The sequence below is a fragment of the Pinus tabuliformis genome, chromosome 1_2 (assembly GCF_031772625.1).
Source record: "Pinus tabuliformis cultivar Carrire ecotype Pingquan chromosome 1_2, CPIR1, whole genome shotgun sequence".
Classification (NCBI taxonomy): domain Eukaryota; kingdom Viridiplantae; phylum Streptophyta; class Pinopsida; order Pinales; family Pinaceae; genus Pinus; species Pinus tabuliformis.
The window spans coordinates 645,683,970-645,694,537 of record NC_142298.1 but is presented as its reverse complement, the minus strand read 5'-3'; the positions used below and the strand labels follow the sequence as shown (position 1 = coordinate 645,694,537).

The 10,568-nt window shown below is 33.6% G+C and overlaps 1 pseudogene; it reads left to right on the top strand.

Moving 5' to 3' along the window:
• Positions 1-8,595: 8,595 nt before the first annotated feature.
• Positions 8,596-10,343, top strand: LOC149207330 (UDP-glycosyltransferase 89B2 pseudogene; annotated as a pseudogene).
• Positions 10,344-10,568: the final 225 nt, after the last annotated feature.

The window sequence follows — 10,568 nt, the reverse complement described above, 5'->3', positions numbered from 1 at the left end:
ACTAGATCCACTTTTTGATGGATTTTGGAAGGGAAAGCTACCTCCTTTCAAGGAGGATGTTTCCTCATCATTTTTTATAAGTACCAGTTCAAATTTTCCTCTATAGGCATGTATTCCTTAGTCTTCTTGTGGAGAAAACTTGTTATTTAGTAGCTCCACTTTCATTTCTAGTAGGCATGTACTTGGATTGATTCAAATAATGAAGTTTGGTGTCATTTTTAGCTTCTAAAGCTTGGTTTACTTCATAGGAATCTAAGTATCCTTGGGCTTGGCCATCCTAGGAGCCTCAAATCCCTCTTTTACAATCTCTTTGTTTTCTTTGAATGTCTTTTTCACTTGCATCTCTTATTTCTGCATTTACTATTCATGCTTCTTTTGTTGTAGGTTATATTGTTTAGATGATTGAAGTGAGTTTTTTTACAAGTTATTTACAAAGTCACAAGCATGACGCATCCTTATAACAACTTTGAAAAATCATCTTCATCATTGAGCTACTTGGATTGGTTTACTAGTTCACAAATCTAGAATTTCTAGAAGTCCCTTGTAACAAAATAGTAATAATTTTCCTCTATTTTTTAGAAGATGTTAATGAGCTTCATTTTAGTTTATTCCACTTGTATTGGGTCATAAAAAATTTCAATTTAATAATAAAATTTACCCCATATCGCTTTCACTTGATTAGGTTAGGCATTTGATAGGTTAACTATCTCACTAATTCTTGAATTTCTGGTTTTTAGAGTAGTAATTTTCTGCTATTTTTTTATCACATGTTAACAGGGGTATTTTTGAGTGATTCCACTTAGAATGGAGTTTTAGGATATCCTAATTTATAATAAAAAATTTCCCATCTCATTTGAATTTGATTTTCTTGGGCATTCGGCAAGTTATCTCGAGGAGTAGCAATCTTGTAGCAACACTATTACTCTTGTAGCAATCATTTAGCAACCCTGTAGCACATGTAAACTTGAGCAGATTTTCTCCAAAAGCTTGATTTTTGTCTCTTAGGCTTGAATCATGACCCGTAGGCTCTGAATCCATGATTGGTTCAAACCAAATGACCTCTTAAGCCTTGCATCTTCTCCATTGCAATTCACCACTACAGTTTGGATTAGTGGATAGATTCATGGCTTGAAGAACATGATGATAATTTTCATGATTACTTTATGAAGCGCCTTGTGAACTCTATTGACAAAATCTATCTTGAATGCAATGATTGAAGAATGATTTCATGATTAGGATTTTTTTCACGCATCTTAAGTTAGGGTTTCCTCTTCCAACTTTATTATTTCTATTACATAGGCTAGGTTTCCTTTTGATGTACCATTTACACTCTCAAGATAGGTTAATGTTTACATTTTTTCAAGTAGGATTAGCATTTGCATTCATGCAAAGTAGAATATAATTTCCTTTCTGCAAAAGTAACTAGGATTTCCTTTTTGCAAAAGTAAGTAGGTTTCTTTTTCTTCAATTAGGATTAGTTGTATTTTTTCTTTCTATAAACATAGAGTACTATAGTTTATTGCACCAACTTAGGTAGAAGTAAACCATCTACTGCACATGCAGTGCTACAACTTCTTAAGTTTGTATGACATTTCTTCAAATCAAAGAAAGAAAGAAACATTGCATGTTGCACATATAGTGCCGACACCTCTTAAGTTTGTATGAACCTCGGGTTGATAATTTAAGTCAATAGCGTTAGGAGTTGCAATATTCTTGTTGGAATACTGGGGCTCATCACTTTTTGGTGTTGTTGTCAGGGAGGTGTCAAAGTATGCATTGTTTTCTTCCCTAGTTGATTCATTTCTTTTACTTTCTGTAAAAACAAAAAAAATATTTGCATTTGGCATATTTCTTTTCAAAAACAAAAAATTGCATTGCATTAGCACTTATTCAAAAAAAAAAAAAACTTCTCCAACACCAAACCCCCATTTGATCGCGTGGTGCAATGAGAACCACGTCACCATCCACTTTTGTAAGTTGAAGAAGAAGAGGTGGCAAAGAAGGTAGAATAAATGGATAGAGATGATGACAATGAGGAAGATCCTTTTGGATTTCCCATTCAAGATATTGTTACTGGTGTTCATATGAAGAGAATCCCTCCATATTTCCTTCCCAACTTCCATGGTATGAGGTCAGAGGATCCAAAAGCCTTTTTCTTTGAATTTTAAATACTTTGTAGATCTTATGGTTACTTATTAAACACTCAAAAATTGATATTGTTTCCAACAACATTGAAGGATAGAGCTCTTAAATGGTTCATGAGTTTAGGGACTAATTCAATAAGATCATGGAATGATATGAAAAATATATTTCTAGAAAAATATAAAGATCATGATCTTAAATAAGAATTCTTTAGAATGAATCAAAAAGAAGATGAGAGCTTCGAGGATCTAATATAGATAGATTCATGTATAATGTTAAGAGTGAAAATTTACATGATTTAACATTTGACACATTAAAATCCCTCTTACTTATAACAATTAAGGATGAATGGATTGATCTCCTTCATCTCATGAGTAAAGATGATGTATATCAATTATCATTTGAAGAAATTTGTGACATATGCAAGCGCATATCAAGAGGAAGGGCAAGAGTAAATAAATCGACATCAAGATCAAAAAATCAAGTTGAACTTGGAAAAATTCTTGATAACTTTAAAATAGAAATTCTTAGAAATATAAGTGAACAAGTAGAAATGTTAAGAATGAAAAATGAGAAAAAGGAAGATGTTGATATTTGTGTTTATCCGTGCAGAATCACATGCTACTAAATATCTCCCATCATTACAAGATTGAAGAAATTTTACCAAGAACATCACTAAACCAGTTATATTATGTAGCTCCAAGAAGACCATGGCATCCTAGTCAACCTGGTATGATGCAAGAACCTAATTCACAATTTCAAGGTTATGCACATCCATCTCAAAGTAATTGGAACACACCCTTTCCTTAGCAACCTTGGCCACCTCAACCCCAAAACCAATATTGGCAACAAGGTTGGAAAGGACCTTATGGGAGAAATCCACAATATCTACAATATTTTCCTCAATATCATCCATACCCAACTCCATTTTATCCATACCATCCACCTCCACCACAACCACAGCCTCAACCGCATCCAAATCAAAGGTCCACTCCCATTCAACTACATGTACCACCATTTTCAAACCTAGACATAGAAGTAGCTCAGCCCACTTACAATGTTGAGGTACAACACTTCCAAACATATACTCTTGATCTAAATGGTATTCATCTTAGCTCAGGAAGGTATTGCAAATAAAATATTCTATTGAAGTCATTGAAAGACAACATTCATAAAAAGAAGATTCAAATGAGGAGACCAAAGAATCATGGGCCTAGCCTATCATGGCCTCTCCCGAACAGTTCTCACAACCCCTCAGCACCAATCCCTGTTAGTTCCCTTTTTCACAAAGCCTCTACAAAGCACCTCTCTATTTATTCCCTTGTCATTTGACTCCCACCCACTGAAGGACACCTTCTTGAATGTGAAAAATTTGGTCAACTTCCTTCACCTCACATCTCAGTCCAGATGGATTCTTTTGAGGAGCTCTCTTAATCAATTGAAGACTGGTTCCAATAGTGGAAGTAGCAAACAGATAATGGGTTCGGCCCTCCTGTATGCATTATCAATGATTTCTTCTTTGCATGGACTGAGAACACAGCTGTAAAGTTTGGTATACACAAGGTAGTATTCCACCTATATGGTGCTTTTACTGTTTCTATCAATTATTCTCTTTGGAAATACATGCCACATGAAGAATTATCATCAGATATTGATACAGTCCATATTCTTTAATTTCCTAATCCTGTTATTTTATATATATCATCTGTGCAGGGTTGTATCTAGTAGGCATGTTTGGTCTATATGTCCTCTTCTTCCCCCTATTGTTTTCGAGTTGAAGCAGAGAACAAATATGAGAGAGAGAAGCTTAATCAATGAATCAGTATGTATGTAATGGATGGACAGTCGGGGAGAAAAGTTTGTTATTTACATTTTATTTGGCACCCAGGTCTACCTTACGAATAAACAAATTGAGGAGACTATAGCAGGGTTGGAGGCAAGTGAAGGGTTCTTCATATGGGTCATCAGGGATCCACCTAGTAGTATGCATGCCGATGAATATGGTGTGCTTCCCCTAGGTTTTGAATAGAGGTTGAAGGGAAGAGGTATGATAATTAGAGGGTGGGAACCTCAGCTCTTCATCCTCTCTCACCCTTCTTTTGGGGGATTTCTCACCCACTACGGGTGGAATTCGACACTGGAGAGCATCACACTGGGACTCCCATTGATAACATGGCCCATGACTGCAGATCAATATTATATTGCTAATTTATTGGTTGAATATCTCAAGGTTGGAGTCAGATTTTGTGAAAGTGCCACCACAGTTCCCAACAGATTTGAATTGAAAATTGTAGTTAAACGACTTTTGATAAGATAAGGAGAAGTAAAATATTAGAGGATTTGAGCATGACAACGACAATGGTAGTGCAAGAAGGGGGATCCTATGATAGGAACATGGAAGCCTTTATGACTGAGATGAAGAAGTTTATTCCAAGATGACATTAAGGCCTTACTGAGAAAACATATTCCATATGGATTATGATGATTTTTTTTTTTGGTTGATATTCATTCCATAGAACCATGATAAGATAATATTTTTTACTTTATAAATCCTGCTAAAATATGCTTGAGGTTTCCTATTTGGAATGTCTCCTACTGCAAAATCTTCTTTTATTAAACAAGAAAATATGGGAATAGTTTATTATTTTCATAAATATTATGATGTGTCGGCTCTATAAAATGTTTGAAAGAAAATCATTATATAATATTAAAGGAACACATAATTAATTATGAAAAGACATGTTGAATTAGGGGCATACCAAAGAACTATATAGATTTATAATGGAGGGAACATTGTTTTTTCTTACTAATACATTATATTATTTTGAAATATGTTGTTAGCAAAAGAATAGTTAAGTTTTAGGCATTTTATATTTTTATGAAAAAAACAATAGAAAAAAAATTATAAGTATTGGGAGCTTTTAAGTTATTAATAGATTAGATAGGCAATAAATGTAAAATCGAGAGTATAATATCAATTCCAATTAGAAATCAATTTATGAAGGAAAAAAGCAATTCGAGTGATTGTTTTCATATATATGCTCAAATGTTGATCATCAATCTAAAAAAATTGTATTAATGTAGGAAGGGACTCAAATGTAGCAAGACTTTAGAGGAAGAACTTAGATTGCATTTTCAAAAATATCCTTATATTGATATAGGAAGTGATAGAGTATCATAAATGGATTTGTCGGATTTTTTTGTAGTTGTTACAATAGTATTGCAATCCTAGTAGTAAGGCTTAAAAGAGATTTTGTTAAAGATTTATCATTATAATTTAAGAATATTTTATTTTAGTGACATAATAACTCTAGATGTTTTTTTAGCCCCAAGGGTTAGCTCAGTTGGTTGAGTTCCCATTGTTAAGTACCTCGCTAGTTAGGAGGTGATGGGGTCAAATCTCCTCGATTCCCTTGGGGTTAGGCCTTACTTGTTTGGTCGGTGGATAGATCCCTTCAAGTTGATTTGCCTGGATTTTTCAAAAGGAGACAGTCCCAAGGGTTAGTTCAATTGGTCAAGTTCTCATTGCTAAGTATCTTGCTAGTTGGGAGGTCACAGGGTCAAATCTCTATGACACCCTTGGGGTTATGCCCTACCTATTTTGGTGGATGGGTTGATCTACCCGGATTTTTCAATGGAGGTAGCGGTCACCTAGTGTCCATGAACCACCTCAAAAAAAATAGATGTTTTTCTTATATTAAGTAGATTATATATATCAATATTTTATATAAAGGTGAATCTATATATAAAGTGATTTCATATATATATATATATATATAACAATTAATTAAAAATCAAACTATTTTTACTATAAAATATATAATCATTATATATATAAATAAAACATAAAACCAATATTAAAAAAAAAAAAAAAAAACAAACAAACAAAACAAAACAAACTTATATATGCTTGGTCGTCTAATTGATTATGATAAAATAATATTTTTCCAATAAACCAATAACTAACTCCAAACCAAAATTGGTTCAACCATTTTAATATTAATTTTATCATTTGAATTTATAAGTAAATATTATAGTATCTTAAATGGTGTATGATGTATGATGAAATTGTGGCCCTACAACATATTATAAAAATTCCAAATTATTTATTTAATAAAAAATTGTTAATTATTAATGTATGATATGAACTTTTTTATATGTAAATTTAAATTTGAATATTAATTGTGCTAATAGGTATATGTCTATTTTAATTTAATTATCAATAATTATTAGGTGAATAGTATGCATTTAAGTTTCATAGAATATTTTGGAATATATTTAGTAGTATACACAAATCAATGATGGAGATTTATTTTTGAATACAAATTTCCACGGTTGTGAGTTACAATGTAAAATAGTAATACTATTAATACTGTCAACGTCCATCATGTCACTTGGGGGAATTGAACTTAGATGGCAAGGATTTTATTCCTTCCTCTCAACCAACCAAGATAACTCAAATTAAATAATAGTAATATCTATTAATTAATAATTCAGTGAGAGATTTAGCAACATTAGTTGTCCTTCCCCTCATCTCATGTTTTCAAAGTACTCTCCCTTGATCATCTGCGGGGGATATGGCTTGCAAAAAACCATACAAACTTCAAATATGAAGCCTCTATCCCAAAAAACATTGTTGCTGAACCAATGACTATTCTAAGCCATTATCCACAGGATAAAGATATACATTGAAGCTAAAAAAAAAGTATCACTCTATTCCCTGGGCCTTCTTTGATGAGGCCTCCTCTGACTCAGGTCAGAAGAGCAGGGGTGGTTTTATTCTACATATATTTTATTCTAATTCCCACTATGTCTTCATGGGTCTTGGTTGGGGTTCAAACAACCTTGTAAAACTTCAAGCTTGCATGAATCTTCTTATATTTGCTTTTGATCATAGGGTATCTCAAATTCAATTTTTTTTTAGGTGATTTCATGCTTATCGTTAACTAAATGAATAGTACTACATATATTTTATTCTAATTCCCACTATGTCTTCATGGGTCTTGGTTGGGGTTCAAACAACCTTGTAAAACTTCAAGCTTGCATGAATCTTCTTATATTTGCTTTTGATCATAGGGTATCTCAAATTCAATTTTTTTAGGTGATTTCATGCTTATGGTTAACTAAATGAATAGTATATAGTCTTGTCGCAATAGCAATCTTGCACCTATTTTGGAAGATGCTAAACATCTAAAAAACTCATTTACTTCATTTTTGTGGCATTACCTTTACAGTGATCTTAACCAGGATGTGGATAGTCTTTCCAAAATGGTTCTAGATCTTGAATAGGAATTGTGGCAGATTGGGGAAGATAGAGATGGTACCATTTATACATATTCTATCTATCATTTTCAAGAGCACTTGTTCTACTGATTACGGGACCTCAATAGTTAGCCGATTACATTTATTTTTTCTCATATACTCTTTTTGATCCATTGTTTTTAAACTGATATGGTTCTATGTATATTTATGTTTCTAGAATACTTGTCCCTCCACAGTTTGTTTTGTATATGTACAATAGTTTTTTTATTTTATTTGATCAATTTCTAGCTTATTGGGCTTTCAACGTACTAAGTTTTTGACACTTTATGCATACATATTTTGAGTGTCTACAAAATATAATTTTTATTTATTTAATAAAAATTACAATTTTTTTTCTTCCTAAAAAAATAAAATTATAATTTAGTTAATTTTTATGATTTTTTAATTTCAACAATTTGAAATGTATCTTAAAGTAAGTGTTTTGATGTTTATTATGGATGAACTAGGAAGGGGTGTTTGAATCATGAATTAGACAATAATTAATTGAGAAATCTATGCTTATTTATAAGAGTATTCCAAATCATACATTAATTCAGAAACAAATTTATGTATATATTTTTTAATTTGAAAGAATTTTATATGAAGTAGAATATTATTTTTATTTTGAGTAGTATCAAATGATAATGATAATCATAAGAACCTGTTTTTCATGTTATACACAAAATTGACATATATGAAGGTAATATATACTTTTTGTGTTTGAACATATAACTTTTTGTGAAAACACAGATATTGTTAATATTATTGAGAAAGGGTACAATATGTTTTTTACACAGTGGAAAAAACTTATCATAATTTGCAAATGCAGTTTGACTCATTAGTGCTATTCAAAGAAAACCACGTCACCTAAAATCACTGGCTGGTGGTTTGTAATATGCAGGTTTTCACTTCTGCTAGATACCTTTGAGCCTTAGATTGTTAACCTGTTTACTTATATCAGAGAAAGACTAACTTTTAACCGAGTGAAAACTATTTTAAAAGATACCAAGTATAATATGTTAAATCAATAGCATCAAAATAAATAAATAAATAAAATACAATAAATTAAAACAAAATAAAATAGATATCCGTAAAATGGAAAGTAATAAAAACATTTTAAAATAAATTTTACGGTCAACTCTATTTATCCTATTGAAGTCTACGCTCGCAGTATTAACGATTACATAGTGAAAAACCTGACTGGGCTACACCAGCAAACATGGAGCGGAGCCCTCACATTCTGGTATTCCCACATCCAGCACCGGGTCACATGATTCCCCTGCTTGACCTCACCCATAGCCTAGCTTGTCATGGCCTCTCCCTTACTGTTCTCACAACCCCTGAGCATCTATCCCGGTTGGATCCTCTTTTGCACAAAGCCTCTACAGAGGGCCTCCTTATTCAATCCCTTGTCATTCCACTCCCACTCACTGAAGGACACTCGTTTAATGAGCTCTCTCAACCAATTGAAGACTGGTTCCAACAGCAGAAGAAGAGCACAGATAATGGGTTGGGCCCTCCTGTATGCATCATCAGCGATTTCTTCCTTGGATGGACTCAGAACACCGCTGCAAATCTCGGGATACCCAGGGTAGTATTCCACCCATCTGGTGCTTTTACTGTTTCTATCGATTATTCTCTCTGGAAATACATGCCACATGAAGAATTATCATCAGATAGTGATACAGTCCATATTCCTGAATTTCCTCATCCTGTTAGTTTTGCCAACTATCAAATCTCGCGCCGTGCGCGCAGGTATAAGGGATCTGATCCCGTCTCTGAATTCGTAAAATTTAGCATGAATTTGAATGTAGAAAGCTGGGGCACTGTTATCAACACCTTTTATAATCTGGAATCTGTTTATATAGATCATATGCGCAGGTTTGTTTCTGGTAGGCCTGTTTGGTCTGTAGGTCCTCTGCTTCCCCCTGCTGTTTTCGAGGTGAAACAGAAAACAAATATGATTGAGAGAGGGAAACCTAGTTCAATCAATGAATCAGTGTGCCTGCAATGGCTGGACTCTCGGGGAGAGAATTCTGTTATTTACATTTGCTTTGGCAGCCGGAACTGTCTTACAAATCAACAAATTGAGGAGATTGCAGCAGGGCTGGAGGCAAGTGAAGAGTCCTTCATATGGGTTTTCAGGGATCCACCTAGTACTATGCCTGCTGATGAATATGGTGTGCTTCCCCTGGGTTTTGAAGAGAGAATTGAGGGAAGAGGTTTAATAATTAGAGGTTGGGCACCTCAGCTCTTGATCCTCTCTCATCCCTCTGTTGGGGGGTTTCTCACCCACTGTGGGTGGAATTCTACACTGGAGAGCATCACACTGGGAGTCCCATTGATAACATGGCCCATGACTGCAGATCAATACTATACTGCTAGGTTATTGGTTGAATATCTCAAGGTTGGAGTAAGGTTTTGTGAAGGTGCCACCACAGTTCCCAACAGAGATGACTTGAAATTTGCAGTTAAACGACTTTTGGCAAGAGAAGGAGAAGAAGTGAAAAGATTAGAGGATTTGAGCACTGCAGCGACAATGGCAGTGCAAGAAGGGGGATCCTCTGACAGGAACATAAAAGCCTTTGTGAGTGAGATGAAGAAGCTGATTCCACAACCTAATTAAATTCTGAATACCAAGATGACATTACGGCCTAATTATTCTCTGAATACCAAGATGAAATTACAGCGCAATTATTCTCTGGTTATCTAGATAACATATTCCATATGGATTATGATTTTTTTCTTTCATTCCATAAAACCAAGATGATAAGATAATACTATTGACCTTATACATTCCGCTAAAAATGCTTGAGAGTTCCTCTTTGAAACGCCACTCACTGTAAAATCTTCTGTTAGATCAAGAAAATAGATGAACAGTTTATTAATTTGCGTAAATATTACAATGCGTTGGTTATATTTGCAGGGCCATTCAATTTGGCCTACGGTAGAGTTTCTCGACTCTTACTGTTTTTAGAATTCAAGAATACTGCTAATCTTTCCTTAATTTTGACTGAATTAAAGTAGGTTAAATGGTCATATCATGCTCTTTATTTGTAAAGAATTTGTAATTTCATTGTTGGTTTGAAAAAGTTACAAAATCACATTTTTTACATGTATTTCCA